This window comes from Elaeis guineensis, chromosome 15, assembly GCF_000442705.2.
Source record: "Elaeis guineensis isolate ETL-2024a chromosome 15, EG11, whole genome shotgun sequence".
Taxonomy (NCBI): domain Eukaryota; kingdom Viridiplantae; phylum Streptophyta; class Magnoliopsida; order Arecales; family Arecaceae; genus Elaeis; species Elaeis guineensis.
The window spans coordinates 17,037,941-17,056,572 of NC_026007.2; positions in this window are offsets into that span (position 1 = coordinate 17,037,941).

The window sequence follows — 18,632 nt, forward strand, 5'->3', positions numbered from 1 at the left end:
TTGACTCAATTTGATTGAGTAATGGGGATAGGATCAGGTCTAATTGAATTGGATTCAATTTAGATTGGTTTGGATTTGATTAGATCAAGCTCGATTAGATTATGAGGTAACCTAATCATAAGGGAGATCAATTCTTTATTTAATTAGAATTTGGGTTTGACCTAATTCCTAATTGAATTAAGATTTAACCAAGAAGATTTTGGGTTCTTATTTGGACTAAAAATCTTCCTCTAAATTGGGTGCAATCAACTCTTAATTAGATTAGGGTTTAATGGAGCACCATTGAGAAGTCCCAATTGAATGGGACTCTATCTCCTTTGTTGCCCCAAATAAACACACGCTAACCCTTGCACCCCCTCTTTGATTTAGCATGAAAACTATTGTGACATCACTTGCTCTGATATCACTTATTGAGAATTCGATACCATCCATTGTAGCAGAAAAAAAGAAAAAATAAAATAGAATACACAATCAAGTACGTAGAATAGTCCAAGTGCTACTTTTATGGGGCATGCAAGCTTCACCTCTCAATTCTCATATTCACACCTCTCTTAACTAGAAGCTACCCTCACAAAAGCTCTCACAAATCCCCCAAGGAGACCCTCTCATAGCCCTACCAGTACTAGGATCCTCAATGCCCTTGGATGCTTCCTGTGGAGCGAATTGCTACATCATGCCTCTCTGTAGCTGCTCTGCCTGATGCTCTGCTCTGCCCCCGATCTCCTGTCAGTACTCTGCAGTGTCTGCTCTGCCTGCTGTATGCACTCAATGCTCGTCAAACTCCCCTTGGCTACTGTCTGAGCCTCCCACGGCTGATGCCCCTCTCTACTCGTCAGACTCTTCACGGCTGCACACACACCCAGCTTTATTACCCACAGGGCCGTTTAAAGCCCTAAAATCGAAACAACATCAGAATCAGGCTCTTGATCAAACTCCAAAAGCTCTGCTACTGTATGATCTTCACTGCTTGCCTTCTTAGCCATCAGATTGTGCTCATTAATGCAGATCAACACCCGAACTAGCCTCCCAAGTGTTCGATCAAGCCTTAATCATCATCTGGATCATTCGATCATGCAGATACCTTAAGAAATGCCTGCAAAACACCTCTGATCGATCGTGGACTGTGAGAAGCACAGGAGAAATGGTGCGCCAGTCCATGTGCCCTCCTATGGACCATGGTCCGTGGTGGACCACGATACACCGCTAGGCCGCACGCTCGCTGGGCTGGCCTGCGTGCGCTCATGCATGCCCGTTGCCAGCTCATGCACACCAGCACATGCCTGGGCTGGCCCATGTGCTCGCATGCACCTAGACCAAGCCCGCACGCTCTGGGCCCGCTCATGGGCTTGGGCTCATTTTTTGTCTTTTGACCTGTGCGCTATGGGCCCCATTGTTGGAAAATATATCCCAAAGTTAATCGTCAACCTGTTGATGGTTGTGTTAATTGATGTAATTATATATAAATTAATTAATAAAATATTTATTTGATAATTTTCATCTTAAACTTGTACATCTTCTATATCAAACTTCTGTGTTATGATGAAAGTCCTTAGGACTATTTTAAAATTGATAACGGAGGATTTATCACTTAGTTCTTAAATGAGTTCGCGATCAAATGATATGATATTACTAGGATGATAGACATATCAAGTGTAGGTCGTTATGTGCCATATAGGTTGGTTGTCCTCTTAACCAAAGAGCATGAAGATGCTGGTATGGCATGATGAAATGTATGAGTATATTTCACTGAACATGACCAACTCTAGAGTACTCTGCTGTCAAGAATCACTCCAAAGGGATATGGTATAAGTGTCCCTCCGATCTGAGATCACCACAGTGATTTGCAAGCAACTCACTTTGCTTTGGTGCCAGACTACCTGAATTTCTAATTCAAGATCGAAAGATTTCTGAGTACAGTCAAGTACTTGTGAAGTCGGTGCGTGAGTCAAGATAAAATTGACCACTCTAAGAGATTAAAAAAAATGCTTTGTGTTTCAATTTGGTAAGACCTTGGCTCGGACAATCTTTGTGAGAAGTCACAGGATTTATCAGGTTGAGATATATAATAGATGTACTATTAAGAGTTGACAGTTTAAACTCTAAGTCATCCTGGCATCAAGAGTCAAAGGGATGAATTATATGGTAACTATATCCAAATAGATTCTTGAGTGTTGCTTTGCATATATTCGACCTATCCGAACGTCAGGTACTATTGCTAGATGGTTACTCCAATTGGTACAGGAATCAATTTCTGTGCTATCGATTTAGGTTCAAACTTATGGGACCACATACATTAGAAGTTTTTCTTTGATCACATGGCTAATCTGAAGAGTTCCAGCAGACAGAGACTCTGGTGAAGAGTCCCATTGGATGGAGACTCTAGAGAAGAGTCCCACAAGACCTAGACTCTATCATTAATGGAGAATTAATCAGTGATTAGATTATTAATTAGCTTAATTTGATTGAGCATTAAAGTTTGAATTAAGTTTGATTGAATTAGATTCAATCAGGTAAAGTCTGATTAGGTTATGAGATGACCTAATTGGTAAGGGAGAAATGATCCTGATTTGATTGGATCAATGGCTCAGTTAATTTATTGATTTGATTAAATTTAATTGAGATTATAGGAGCTTAATTAGATTAAATTTATCATATTTTATTTGGATCTAATTGGATTGGGTTTGAAAAAAATCCAATTGATTAAACCCTAGAGTCCCAAATGAGTGGGACTCTCTCCCTTGCGCCACCCAAATTGTGTCGCACCTTTTCTCACCATATAAAATCAGTTTATGCATGATAAAATCAAAATATAATCTTTTTTTTGTCACCCATTATGTATAAGAATTGATTGGTTTTGATTTGAATTCAAATTGGTTTGAATTTCAACTTAAAACCTTAGCCATATCCTTCTACACATTGGCTATTTTTGAAGGGGCTCATTATGTGAGAGAAAAGAAAGTCTTTCCAATTAATTTTTATATCCAAATTTTTTTGGTAAGTCCCTCTTTAAGTTAGATAAGGATGAGAAAAAGTTAAAGTTAAATTTCAATTTAAAATGGTTTGAATTATAACAAACTCTAGCCCTTATCCTGTCTAATCTAGTTTGTATGACAATCATAAAAAGGCCATAATTTTGTATGCCAAAAGAGGAGAGCTTTTCACCATGAGATATCAGAGAAAAAGAGGGTCAAAAATTCTTCTTTGGGATGTGAGGTTTGGGTGGGTTTCCTTCTTCCTTGGTGTGAACAAAAGAGAAGACTGATCTCCTCTCGGGTGAGCGACCTAGAACTATTCTAAGATTTTTGGGTGAGAGAAAAACAAAAGAGAAGAGAGTCTTCATCTATTTTTCTCTACCATCCAGCATCCTCCTCTGATCCATTTAATATCAAAAAAGTTTGAGGTGATCAAAGGAAGAGATCAAATCAAATCTTTCATCAGAAACTGACTGCACGAGCTAGCACTCCCATGGAGGGCTGATCGATCCGAGGGCTTCGTGTGAACCATCCGTAGAGGCCGAATACTTGTGCGACTGCGAGCGATCAGAGAAAATTTTTAGATCTATATTTTCAATCATGGAGTTCAATTACACACACTTAGATATTGAGTTCGGAATCCTAGAAGTAGTAGATTAGATCTATTATTAAATGCTATTTTTGGTTCACATGCTTGTCATTTTAGATTCAGATTTTTTATGCATATAAATTTATGTCATCAATCTATTCGTAGAAGTTTTAAAATTAAATCTTATGCATGTATTTATAGATTAAATAGTTTAATCTAATATTCTTTCACTAAAAAATTTTTGAAATGCATGCATGAAATCCCTGCACATCCCAATAGTGCTATCAGAGCCACGATTCGATATGATATGATATTATATGTATTTAGATCTATAATTTAATTTAGATTAGATCTGATATATGATATTTAAATTTAAAATTATTTATAGATCTGATCGCACAAACTGATATAAGATTGTCTTGCTGTAAGGTTTACCTCTTATAGTGCAAAGGTTGTCCTAGTTTGTGCTGATCTTTATAAAATTTGATTTTAATTTGAAGCATATGAAATTTATTTATGATGATTATTATCTAATTTTGATATTATCAAAATATAATAATTAGATCTAAAATAATTTAGATTAGATCTAAATTATTTAGATTAGATGATCTAAGTAGCGAAGTAATTAGACTGGGTTTGTCACCAGGCCATCCGATCATAGGAGGTAATAGAGATTAGATTTATCTTTTTCTCATTCAATTGGATCCTCTTATGATGTGTAGGGGTACCATTGTGACTATATACCATGAAGATAAATGTAAAAAGAAAACTTTACTTTTCTTAAAATCCTAAGATTGTGTATTGATACATTGTATGAAAAGTAGTTGCATCTAATCTTTACAAATAAAATCTAGAATCATGAATATATTTAGAATAGTTCTAAAATAATTTATGATTAATTTTATTACTATTTATGTAAAGTTATTTTGATCTAAAATTAATATAATTATTGTAGTTTGCTTGTTGAGTCGACTCAGTATTATTTGGGTCGACTTAGGATCCTGGTTCCTCAGCTCAATTTTTATTGAGTTGACTCATTGTTATAGTCTAAAAATTATGATTAATAATTTATTATCAATGAGTCAACTAAGTCTTGAAACTTACTCAACTCATTAAGATGAGTAGACTCAATCCAGAAATGAGCCGATTCAAGTTTCTGATCTAAATGATTGTGCATAAAATTAATTATAAAAATATTTTATAAAATTTGAAACTATTTTTAAATATTGAATCCCTACCCACAACCTCAAACTTAATTAAGAATTAAGTTAAACCTATTAGATCTAAAATTATGAATTAAAGATCTAATATCATTTGCATAAAATATGGATGATGGGTTTATGGGTTAGCTTGATTAGGTCCTCCTAATTGGGTTAGACCTAGGGTTAGAATCAAAGATCAAATGAACTAAAAAAAAAATTAGATTAAATCAAAATTTTTCTAGAGTCAATATAATAGTTGTAGTTGGTTAGGTCCATATCTTTGATTAGACCCAAATAGATTTTGATCTTGAGCTCAGTGATTGAACCCAAATCCATAAGTAGATCAAATTAAAACTGATTAATCAGTTGGTGTCTAAGATAAGTTTGACAGTCTTGATCGGTGGTCATTAATTGGGAGCTACTCGCATAGATTGAGTCTATGATGAGTTAATGGCATATCCCTCCCACCGATCTCACTTACCTGGCCAACATGATGAATCAAATTTTGATCAGATCATTTAATGATTAGGGTTGACCCATGCTTACTAGAAAATCAGTTTGACTGATTTAGGTGCCCCTAGTTCGACTCATCTTTATCCTTGACATAATTTGATGAAGTCAGTGGGAGGATTGATGACTTATCAGTTGGACCGGCTTGTTTCTGATCCACCCTAATCTAACTTGGTGAAGTCAGTGGGAGGATTGAGATTAGTTGGTCTATGTATTTAATTTTGATAAATTATGTTAACCAAATCTTTTAAATTATTAGATCTATAAGATGAGCTAGTTATGGTGATAACTAGATCATAGCCTCTCATTAAGGTGAATGATAATAAGTTCATTATTTTTGATTGACATTGCAGGCACCATTCATCTGATATTTTTCTAAATGATGGAATTATTATTCATCATATGATGACCTTATTGTACTATCTAATGAATGGTTGGATTGATCGAGCTATACTCGGACCTGATTATTCATTAGTTAAAATCACGGAGTAGATTCATGTTAATGGTTGGACCTAACCAAGACTTTTAGTGGAGGCCCATTGCCTAATAAAATGATACCTGGGGCAAAATTAATTACTAAAAATTATTTAAAAAAATAATTGATTGAGAACCTATCCATAGATGCATATGGGTTGGCTGAACTATATTCGAATCTGTATGCAGTCTGTGTGGATTCTAGTACCCACAAGAAATTAAGGTAAGTTCTCGAATTAGAGGTAGAAGCTACCAATTCATATAAAATAGTGAGAGAACCTTTAGAATAAAGTCCATATCTTTAGGCTTGATTAATTCATATACTAATTAGGTCTATATTTTTTTTTCTTTTCAAAAATGGCTAGTAATATGTCACTCCACTCACTATTTGATAGTGATGAGCTTATTGGACCTAACTTTGATAGTCAGCATCGAAAGTTGAATATTGGTCTTGAGCTCAATTTAGCTAAAAAGTTTAGGACTAAATCAAGTCAAGCAGACTATGACCCAAATAAGCTAAAGAGAAATGAGCAATTAGTTGCTGATCAAGGTGCTTATATGATAACACCTTGTAATTTCTTTATATGTGACACTACTACCTGGGTATTGGATATCGAAAGTTCAGTTCACATATGCAATTCATTGCAAGGACTTCAAGTTAGTAGAAAATTTGAGAACGATGAGAGATTCTTAAATATGGGAGATGGAAGTCAAGTTTGAATCTGGACTTTAGGAGTTATCGAGCTTGTTTTTAAGTCTAATAGTATCATTTTAAGTGATTGTCACTATTGTTTATCTTTCTTGATGAATATAATCTCTTTTGATCTTTTGGCCAAAGATGGTTATAGTTTATCAATAAAGAATGATTATTATGATATTATTATGAATGATGTTACAATAATACAAGGATAATTAAGAAATGGTATCTATATATTATCATAGTCTATGAGTGTAATGTACACTCCAAATAAACATCCAAAGTTAGATAATATCATAGATACCTACCTTTGGCATTACCGACTTAGTCATATTAACAAAAGCAGGATAAACAGGTTAGCATAAGAGGGTATCCTCAATATCAATGATTATGAATCATTGTTGACCTATGAGTCTTGTCTTCTTGGAAAGATGACTAAGTCATCTTTTACTAAAAAAGATGAACGAGCTAGTGAAGTTCTAGGTCTAATACATAGTGATGTTTGTGGACCTATGAACATTAATGCCAGAGGAGGGTATAGCTATTTCATTATGTTCGTAGATGACCTATCTAGGTATGGATATGTCTACTTGATGAAATACAAGTCTGAATCATTTGAAATATTCAAACAATTTCGTAATGAAATAGAGAAACAAACTGAAAAAAGTATTAAGACTTTTCGGTCTGATCGAGAGGATGAATACCTTTTCAGTAAATTTTTGACATATCTTAAAGAGAATGGAATTCTCTCATAATAGACTCCTCTAGGGACACCACAGCATAATGGTGTCTCAGAAAGAAGAAATTGAATCTTGTTGGATATGGTTTGGTCTATGATGGGATTTGCAAGTCTGTCGATCGCTTTTTGAAGATATGCACTTGAGACAGCCTATTTTGTGCTCAATAATATTTCGAGCAAGTCATTTAGTAAAATACTATATGAGATATGGTCAGGGTATAGGTCGAACCTCACTTACCTTAATGTTTAGGGGTGTCCGACTTATGTCAAACGATTACAAACCGACAAGCTCGGACCTAGGTCCGATAAGGGTAATTTTGTAGGGTACCTCAAGAAAATGAGGGGATATTACTTTTACCTCCTTGCTGAACAAAAAGTATTTGTCAGCAATAAGGCACACTTTTTGAAAAAGGAGTTCCTTAGTGGAGGAATAAGTGCCTTTGAAGTCGAGCTTGATGAAGTTCAACAGGTGGAAGAACCGACACCAGTAACTGAATATGAACCAAATTTGATAAGATCAAATTTAGAGCCCAATATACAAGCATCCTTAAGGCGATCCGATAGAGTACCTCACCAGTCGGACAGATACCTAGATTTCTTGATCCGGGATGGAGATCCTGTTGAGCTCGATGAGAACAATGAGTCTCCAGTCACCATATGGATGCAATGCAGAGGTCTGACTCTAAAAAATGGCTTGAAGCCATGAAATCCGAAATAGAGTCCATAAAGATCAACAATGTGTAGACATTGGTTGATCCACCTGAAGGGATAAAATTCATAGAATGTAAGTGGGTCTTCAAAAGGAAAAGAGGCACAAACGAAAAGATTGAAATCTATAAAGCCCATTTGATTGCCAAGGGGTATCGTCAATATTATGGTATTAACCATGATGAGAAGTTCTCTCCTGTGGTAATGCTCAAGTCCATTCAAATCATGCTTGTGATAGCGGCATACCTGGACTATGAAGTCTGACAAATGGATGTGAAGATAGCTTTTCTAAATGGAGAGCTGAATGAAGAGGTGTATATGATGCAACCTGAAGGATTCACATCTGCAGACGAGTCTAAGGTGTACAAGCTTCAAAGATCCATTTATAGATTGAAGCAAGCATCTCAAAGTTGGAACATACGTTTTGATAAGGTGATCAGAACGTATGGCTTCGTTAAGAATGGAGAGGAATCCTGTATACATAAGTGGGCTAATGGTTCAGTAATTGTATTTCATATTTTGTATGTGGATGATATTCTCTTAATTGAGAATGATGTCCCTGCATTACAGAAAATAAAAGTGTGGCTGTCATCATAATTCTCTATGAAGGATCTGGAAGAAGCAGCCTACATCCTAGGGATGAAGATCTATAGAGATAGATCTAAGAGGCTGCTCGAACTCTCTCAATCAACATACATAAATACCATGCTGAAATGGTTCAGCATGGAGAATTTCAAGAAAGACTATCTTCCTATAGGTCATGAAATTTCTCTCTCGAAGAAAGATTATCCGATAATCTCTCAAGAAAGAGAGCGTATGAGTAGAATTCCATATGCCTCGACAGTGGGTTCTATAACATATGCCATGATATGTACAAGACTGAATGTGGCATACTCACTAGGAGTAGTGAGTAGATACCAATCAGATCTAAGAGAGAACCATTGGAAGGTTGCAAAAATCATCCTTAAGTATTTGAGAAATACTAAAGACCAGTGGATCGTTTATGAAAAATCTGACTTGAAACTCATGGGATACACTGATTCCAATTTTCAGTCAGATCGTGATGATAGCAAAAGCATGTCAGGATACATCTTTACCCTAAATGGTGGAGCTGTTTGCTGAAAAAATTTCAAGCAACGCACCATAATCGATTCTGTTTGCGAGGCGGAGTACATCGTGGCATCCGGACTGCAAAGAAAGCTGTATGGCTGAGGAAGTTCATCATCGAGCTTGGAGTGGCACCCTCCATCGATGGTCCAGTTCTGCTTTATTGCAATAGTATTGGAGCCATAGCTTAGGTAAAGGAGCCGAAGGCACATCAGCAGACAAAGCATATTCTGTATCGCTACCATCTTGTCCAAAAAATCATAGATCGAGATGACATTGATCTTCAGAAGATCGATGGAAAGGCTAACCTGATCGACCCATTAACTAAAGCCCTTATAGTAAAGGAGTTCGAAGATCGCAAAATGAAGATGGGTATACGATACTGTACTGATTGGTTTTAGTATAAGTGAGAGTTGTTGAAAAATATATCCCAAAGTCAATTATCAATTTATTGATGGTTGTGCTAATGATGTAATTGTATATGAATTAATTTATAAAATATTTATTTGATAATTTTTATCATAAGCTTGTACATCTTCTATATCGAACTTCTGTGTTATGATGAAAGTCCTTAGGACTATTTTAAAATTGATAAAGGAGGATTTATCATTTATTTCTTAAATGAGTTTGCGACCAAATGATATGCTATTACTAGGATGATAGACATATCAAGTGTAGGTCGTTGTGTGCCATATAGGTTGGTTGTCCGCTTAACCAAGGAGTGTGGAGACACTGGTATGGCATGCAGGTGAAATGTAGGAGTATATTTCATTGAACGTGACCAACTCTGGAGTACTCTACTGTCAAGAGTCACTCCGAAGGGATATGGGTATAGGTGTCCGTCCGATATGAGATTACTACGGTGGCTTGCAAGCAACTCACTGTGCTTTGGTGTCGGACTACTTGAATTTCTAACTCAGGATCAGAAGATTTCTGGGCACAGTCAAGTACTTGTGAAGTCAGTGTGTGAGTCAAGATGGAATTGACCACTCCAAGATATTAGAGAGAATGCTTTGTGTTTCAGTTTAGTAAGACCTTGGCCAGGGCAATCTTTGTGAGGAGTCACAGGATTTATCAGGTTGAAACACATAATGGATGTGCTGTTAAGAGTTGACAGTTTAAACTCTAAGTCATCCTAGCATTAAGGGTCAAAGGGATGAATTATATGATAACTATATCCAAATAGATTTTTGAGTGTTGCTTTGCATACATTCGACCTATCCGGATGTTGGATACCATTGTTAGATGGTTACTCCGATTGGTATAAGAATCAGTTTCTGTGCTGCCGACTTAGGTTCAAACCTATGGGGTCATACACATTAAAAGTTTCTCTCTGATCACATGGCTAATCTAAAGAATCTCAGTGGATGGGGACTCTGCTAAAGAGTCCCACTGGATGGGGACTCTACTGAAGAGTCCCACAAGACGGAGACTCTAGAGAAGAGTCCCACTAGACTTGGATTCTATCATTAATAGAGGATTAATTAGTGATTAAATTATTAATTAGTTCAATTTGATTGAGCATTAAAGTATGGATCAAGTTTGATTGAATTGGATTCAATCAGATCATGTCTGATTAGGTTATGAGATGACCTAATCGGTAAGAAAGAAATGATCCTGATTTGATCAGATCTATGGCTCAATTAATTTGTTAATTTAATTAAATTTAATTCAAATTATATAAGCTTAATTAGATTAGATTTATCATATTTTATTTGGATCTAATTTGATTGGATTTGAAAGAAATTCAATTGGTTAAACCCTAGAGTCCCAAATGAGTGGGACTCTCTCTCTTGTGCCACCCAAATTATCTCACACATTTTCTCACTGTATAAAATCAATTTATGTGTGAGAAAATAAAAAAATAACCCTTCTTTTGTTGCCTATTATGGATAAGAATTGATTGATTTTGATTTGAATTCAAATTGGTTTAAATTTCAACTTAAAATCTTATCCATATCCTTCCACACGTTGGCTATTTTTGAAGGGGCTCATTGTGTATGAGAAAAAGAAGTTTTCTCAATTAATTTTTATGTTTAATTTTCTTTGATAAGTCTCTCTTTAAGTTAGATAAGGGTGAGAAAAAGTTGAAGTTAAATTAAAATTCAATATAGTTTGAATTGCAACAAACTCTAGCCCTTATCCTATCTAATCTAGTTTGTGCAACAACCATAAAAAGGCCACAAGTTTGTATGCCAAAAGAAGAGGGTTTTTCACCATGAGATATCAGAGAGAAAGTGGGTCAAAAATCCTTCTTTGGGATGTGAGGTTTGGGTGGGTTTCTTTCTTCCTTGGTGTGAACAAAAGAGGAGACCGATCTCCTCTCGGGTGAGCGACCTAGAACTGTTCTAAGATTTTTGGATGAGAGAAAAACAAAAGAGAAGAGAGTCTTCATCTATTTTTCTCCACCATCCAGCATTCTCCTCTGATCCATCTTTGACATCAAAAAGGTTTGAGATGATCGAAGGAAGAGATCAAATCAAATTTACCATCAAAAGCCGACTGCACGAGCTAGCACTCCCGTGGAGGATTGATCGGTCCGAGGACTTTGTATGGACCATTCATTGAGGTCGGATGCTTGTGCGGCTATGAGCGATCAGAGAAGACTTCTAGATCTACATTCTCGATCATGGAGTTTGACTATCCACACTCAGATATTGGGTTCGGAACCCTAGAAGTAGTAGATTAGATCTATTATTAAATGCTATTTTTGGTTCACATACTTGTCATTTAGGTTCAAATTTTTTATGCATATTAATTCATGTCATCGATCCATTTGTTGGAGTTTTTAGATCAGATCTTATGCATATATTTGTAAATTAAATAGTTTAATCTAATGTTCTTCCACTGAAAAATTTTTGAAATGCATGCATGAAATCCCTACGCATCCTAACACCCGCTGCTCTGCACGCTATATGCTTCGTTGCTCCATATCTTCGGGTTCCTTGCAATGTGCTCTTCGAGCTGGACTTCTTTGCATATAGGTTTTCACTCTTGTGGATCAAATTTGAGGTATTTTTTTCAACAATCTCCATCTTGACTCGATATTCAGCCTCCTTCTAATTTGGAGAGCTTTTGGATCTTCTCAACCTCATGCCTTGGGGTAATCGCCTGCTACTCATAGATAGGCAAATATGAAAGTCAAGCCAGACCTCTTAATTCCATCTCTGTCATGTGTTGTGCATCTTCTGACCTAAGACCTACTCGGGGTTGCCACTTGACGACGTCGTAAATCATCCTCCCGAGTCTCTCATCTCATGCCTGATCCATCTCACCTAGAGCTCCATCTCTAACTAGGCTCCTACTAGCATCCTCCATGTAGATGGCTCCTCCTTACATAAGAGAGCATCGATAAATCCTTCGCTGTATATCTCCACTTTGATTGCGCCTATCTTCTCCATCTTCAATTTTGATCACCATCGTCGCAACCTTCACTTAGTACCAACCCAGCTCTGATACTAATTATTGTGATATCACTTGCTTTAATACCACTTGTTACAGCTTTGATGCCACCCATTGCAGTAGGAAGAAAAAAAAAAATAAAATAGAATGCACAATCAAGTACATAGAATAGTCTAAGTACTACTTCCATGGGGCATGCAAGCTTCACTATGAAAGAGAAACAAATATAAGAGGAGAACACCTACTCTCAACTCTCATATACACACCTCTTTCAACTAGATGCTAACCTCACAAAAGCTCTCACAAATCCCCCAAGAAGACCCTCTCACAGACCTGTCAGTACCAGGATTCTTGATGCCCCTGGATGCTTTCTGTAGAGCGAATTACTGCATCATGCCTCTCCACTGCTGCTCAGCCTGATACATTACTCTGCCCTCGATCCCCTATCGGTGCTCTACAATATCTGCTCTACTTGTTGCATGCGCTCGACACCCACTGAACTCCTCTCGACTGCTGCTTGAGCCTTCCACAGTTGATGCCCCTCTCTACTCATCAGACTCCTCAAGGCTACACACACCTGCTTCTGTTGCCCACAGGGCCGTTTAAAGCCCTAAAACCCAAACAACATCAGAATCTAGCTCCCAATCAAACTCTAGAAGCTCTACCACCATCTGATCTTCGTCACTTGCCTTCTCAGCCATCAGATCACGCTCATCAGCATAGATTAATGCCTGAACTAGCCTCCCAAGCATCCGATCAAGCCTCAATCATCATCTGGACCATCCGAACATGCAGATATCTCAAGAAACACCCATGAAACACCTTCGATCCACCATGGCCTGTGAGAAGCATAGGGGACCCTCCTATGGACCACGATCCATGGTGGACTGTGGTACACCACTAGGCCACATACCTACTGGGCCGGCCCATGCGTGCCAATGCTGGACCGCATGCCCGCAGTCGGCCCACATGCACCAGCATGTGCCTAGGCTGGCATGCATGCCCATGCACACCTGGGCTAAGCTCGCACGCTGTCGGGCCGCACTCACAGGCCTCAGCCCGTTTCCTTTCTTCTAGCCTACATGTTGCAGGCCCCACTCTCTGTGCGCTGCATGCTTCGCTGCTCCAGGCCTCTGAGCTCCTCGTGATGTGCTTTTCGAGCTGGACTTCTCCACATCTGGGTTTTCGCTCTTGTGGATCAAATTCGAGGTAATTTTTTTGACAAAAACTTCACATTAGAACCTTCTGACCATCCCTTGTTGTGTCCTCTTTGATCTGGATAATGATGGGTTTGGATTCAAAATAGGTTTTGAATTTAAGTCTTACGAGATAAGACTTCAGCCCTATCTAAAACTCCTTGGATGCCTACCATAAAAGAGGTTTTCTTTTGTGCGACAATAGAAGGAATTCACCATGAGAAAACATATTTCACCATGAAAAATATTTTGGCTTGAGAAAATAAGAGATTGCATGGGCTTTCTTAGGGCGTGAGGTTTTGTGTGTGGAGGGTCTTAGGGTTTCATCTAAGGTTTTGGGAAGAGAGAAAAAGAAAAAAGAAAAGAGAAAAGAGTTTTCTTAAGGGTTTTCTTCTTCCTCCTCTACATTTTCTTCCTCCCCTGTTCTTTCTCTTGCTCTTCATCAGAGATCTGAGAGAGTTTGAGAGGTCTGAAGAAGAAATCAGAATCAACTATTAGAAGATAATTTTTGCAAGGGAGCTAGCACCCCAATAAAGTCGGGAGCTTCTGATTGGATCAAAGACTTCGTGTGGATATCCGTAGAGGTCAGATATATGTGCAGCTCTGCAGGAACCTCATCGATTTATCACGATCATCAACAACGGAGATCATTGACCCGTGCAAAGGTATGGAGATCGGATCTTTGATTTTTTGATTTTATTTAAATTTGATTTAAATTTTAGTATTTTAAAAGTATGTGATCGATTCTATTGCATATAGATTAGATCTATTTTATGCAGTTAGATAGATTAAAGTATTTAATCTAGATTAGATTTTTATTCCACTGCATTCATGATTTTTAAAAGTTAAAAAATCTATACATTCTGATTTTTCTATGCATATTCTCGGATGTGCATTGGCTCTTGCTTCCATGTGGTCAGTGCTCCTCTTTAGGTGGTGTGTAAGAGGAGAGAGAGTCTCAATCCAACTGAGAACTCCTCTCCTAACCCTTTTAAATTGGTTCCAAACCAATTTAGATAAGGTTAAGCCAAATCCTATTTGGACTAGAAATAGCCCCAAATTGAATCAAATTAAATCTAATTTAATTTGTTCAAAGCTCAATCATTAATTAAATGATCAAATCAAATAAGTAATGATTAATTCAGTGACAATTTCTTAATGTTCTTCCTCTAACTCACTAACCCTTTAGTAAGTGCTCTTTTGTAACTCTTACAACTTAGTCTAATCATCAATCAAATTGACAATTAAGTTCATCTATAAATCAAATTTATTACTAGATTATTTGATTAAGTCAAAATTTATTTTATGCGTGATTCCATAGGTTCTATTTTGTCTGATAATAAGACATATCATGATCTGCATCATGAATATCATTGAAATTCCTTTCAATAAATTATATTACTTCCAACTCACCCAATGAGAATTATTGATCATCAATTAATTCTTATGGATCTCACAATTCTCTAATGATGTCTAGCAATATGTAGTAGCAATCTAGCAAAATAAAAGAGTCTAAACCTCTAGGTATAGCTAACGTGTGATTCAATTTTTTTGTCGTGAGTCCCAATAAAATGAAGGTTATGAAAAATTCATCAAACTCTATTGTCTGCCATATCTAAGATTTAATTAGCTCGAGTTCAATGTATGATTCTTCATGAAAATATCTTTCCATTAATCACATCATTGTGGCCATGGTCTTAAGAACTCAGCTTCATAAATCACATAACTACTAAGATCAATAGATCTCATCTAGGTGTGCATCCTATTCCTATAACGAACCTACTGTAGTTAACATATACCACAAAGATCTGCATGACTAGGAGACTAAGTGAATATGCAGTCAAACTACAGTAACCTCATAATAAACAATCAAGACACTGTAGGTCAAAAAACTATTCACACAACTACAGCATCAAGAAGGTCACTGACGAGTAAGTAGACATCCAAGTGACTTCTCATTTTGATCACACTTAGTACCGTTGTTCTCTAACAACTATCTGTACTCTCGTTTAGTGTCCTCACAATATAGACTCGAGACTCGTCTATCCTAAAGAAAGTGATCCATGCACCAACCTCACCAGATCAATTATCATCTCTATGATGATCCATCGATCAAGAGCAGTTTAGAAATTAACCATCAATAACACATGTCTCAAATCCTTAACTCTTGAGAATATGTGTTATCATCTTGTTAATTTTTTAGATGATTCAAGAACATATAACAAGAATGGTATAGAAAAATTATCCAATTTTATTAATAAATAAAATATATCAAGTATAAATTTATGTCTTAGAATAATACAATGTGTCTACTAGATTGACTTCAAGGGTCTATATCTAACAGATAAATGTTAGAGATCTAGTACTAATTATTGCGGTAGAAAGAATACAAAAATAAAAAAAAGATATAATTAAATATGTGGATCAGCCCAAAACTGACCTCCATGGGACACGCAAGATTCATTACGAGAGAAAATAACAAGTACAAGAAGAAATCACACTCTCTCAACTCTCATATACAAACCTCTCTCAATAAGAACCATAATTCTTACAAAAGCTCTCACAAAATCTTTCAAAGAGATCCTCTCACAGGCTTGTCGAGCCAAAATTCTTGATGCCCCTAGATGCTTCCTGTGATTCTCTCAGTCACTACATCATACTGCAGTCTCTGCCCCTACACTTGCAGCCACTCCCACAATCATTCTGAGACACTCTTGACTGATCTGCCTGCTACTCATGTCAAGCTGCTCCTCAATCGTTAACTGCCACTATTATTGATGCCCTGAATTCTCTTAGCCACTCACAGTTTCTCTTAGATCCTCACTAAGATGCGTTAAGATGCACTCTGATCTCTACAGGCCATCAGACCTCCTTTATAGAGTCGAAACCCATACTGGATCGAAATCTTGCTTTCAAAAGGACTCAACAATCTTTCCAGCTATTGGATCTTCCCCTCAGACCTCCGTGGCTGTTTGATCGTGTAAGTCTCTTCTTGGACTATGACTTTTGTGAAATAGACCAGGCCGGTCCATAGTAGATGTGTAGATCGTGACACCTCACACGGTTCACCATGGATCGTGCCACATTCCGCAACCCACATGCAGGGTGCCCACCTAGATTGTGCGCCCGCCTGGGCTGCCCACGTTCGCACGCCTGCTTGGGCCTAGGCCTGGGCCACATGCCTGTGCCAGCCCGCGTGCACCCATGCTAGCCCGCATGCACCCATGCTGGGCCAGCACGCACTTGGGCTGCACGTCTCGCGTGTGCTTGGGCTGCGCCTCCTACGAGCCTGTGTTTTCCTGCAGGCCTCACCCTGTTGCAGGCCTACATGCACTATGTCTCCAATCCTATTTTTGGGCTCCTCACATCGTGTGCTGCATGCTAGACTTCTCCACATATGGATTTTTTTCCTGTGGATCGAATTTGAAATGCCAAATCTAACAATAAATATATTTTAGATTTGACCTATTACTGTGGTTTCTTCTTCTTTTCAAAGAGAAAAAAAAAATAAAAAGGATTATGCTCTATTTTCCCTTAGTTATTAGGGTCTGTGATAACATGTTACCCAATTTCTATAGTGTTGCCTAAAATGCAACCCAAGAGGGAGGTGAACTAGATTCTCAAAAATTTTTATAACCATATACAACAAAAAAAACAACTTTTGAAAGTATAAGTGATGCATTCTAAGATAAATATATGTGGTTAAGATATTGAAAGAGTAAATACAGTAGATAAGATGATCAAGGCACAAAAAATATAGTTTTTATGGAGGTTCATTGCCAAACTCAACACCAATATTCACTTCTCAAAACATCATACTTAAAAATTCTACTATAATATATCACAAGATTATGGAAGGATTATTTTTTTAGGTTCACAATCAAATCTAATTGATTTTTACTAAAAATTAACCAAAAGCATTCCAATCATAGCCTTCCACAGGCTTGATTGACATTTAAATCCAACTACAAATTTGGATAAACCTGTTCACTAAGTTTCAAGCCACTTGAAACTTATTCATAATAAGAACAACAAATATTGTTAATATGATTAAAAATTATAGGGATCCTTAATGATCTAAATAAAAGTCGTTCAAGTGCAAGATGAATGCTACAAATGCTCTTCTTTAATACTATTAAGGCTTCACTTGAATACTCAATAAATGCCTCTTAGGAGTGGGTGGATGTGTGCTTGGAATCTTTTCTTGAATGTCCTCTCTTTTTGCTCAAGCATGCATTCATTACTCTTTCTTCTTTCTTAATTTGCCTTATTCAATTAAATTTGAAAGCATTTATATCATTAACAATGGTGGAAGAGTTATTTTGACTGTTAGAGGATTGAAACTAGTTATTGGGAGATATTTAATATCAACTATGCTCATTGAAAACTAGTCCTTGAAATTTCATTTGCAAAGGGTTTGACTCCTGGATACCTATGGTCGACTCCTGATTAGCTAGGGTCGAGTTCTTAAATGATTGAAAAATATAGTCTTCTATCTTCACCCTGTGGCCATTTTAGGGTCATCTCCAGGCAGTTAATGGTTGATTCTTGATTACTGAGGTCAACTCTTGAAATACCAAAAAATCAACATCTTTATTTTTGTTAAAAATTATGTCCTAAAGTCAATTGTCAGTCTGTTGATAGTTGTGCTAATCTTTGTAAATGTATATGAATTGATGAATTAATAAAATTATTTTTAATTTTTTCATCATAAAGTAGTGTACATCTTCTTAATGAACTCCAATGTTGTGTGAAGTCCTTAGGACTATACTAATTGATATAGAAAGATATATCATTTAATTCTTAAAATTAGTTCACGACTAAATAATATGCTATTACTAGGACGATAGCATTTATCGAGTGTAGGTCATTGTGCGTCATATACATTGATTGTCCTCATAACCAAGAGGTGTGGAGACACTGGTATGGCATACAAGTGGGATGTAGGAGTACATCTCCTTGAATGTGACTAACTATTGAGCACTCTGCTATTAAGAAAAGCTCGCGAAGGATATGGATATAAGTGTCTTTCAGAT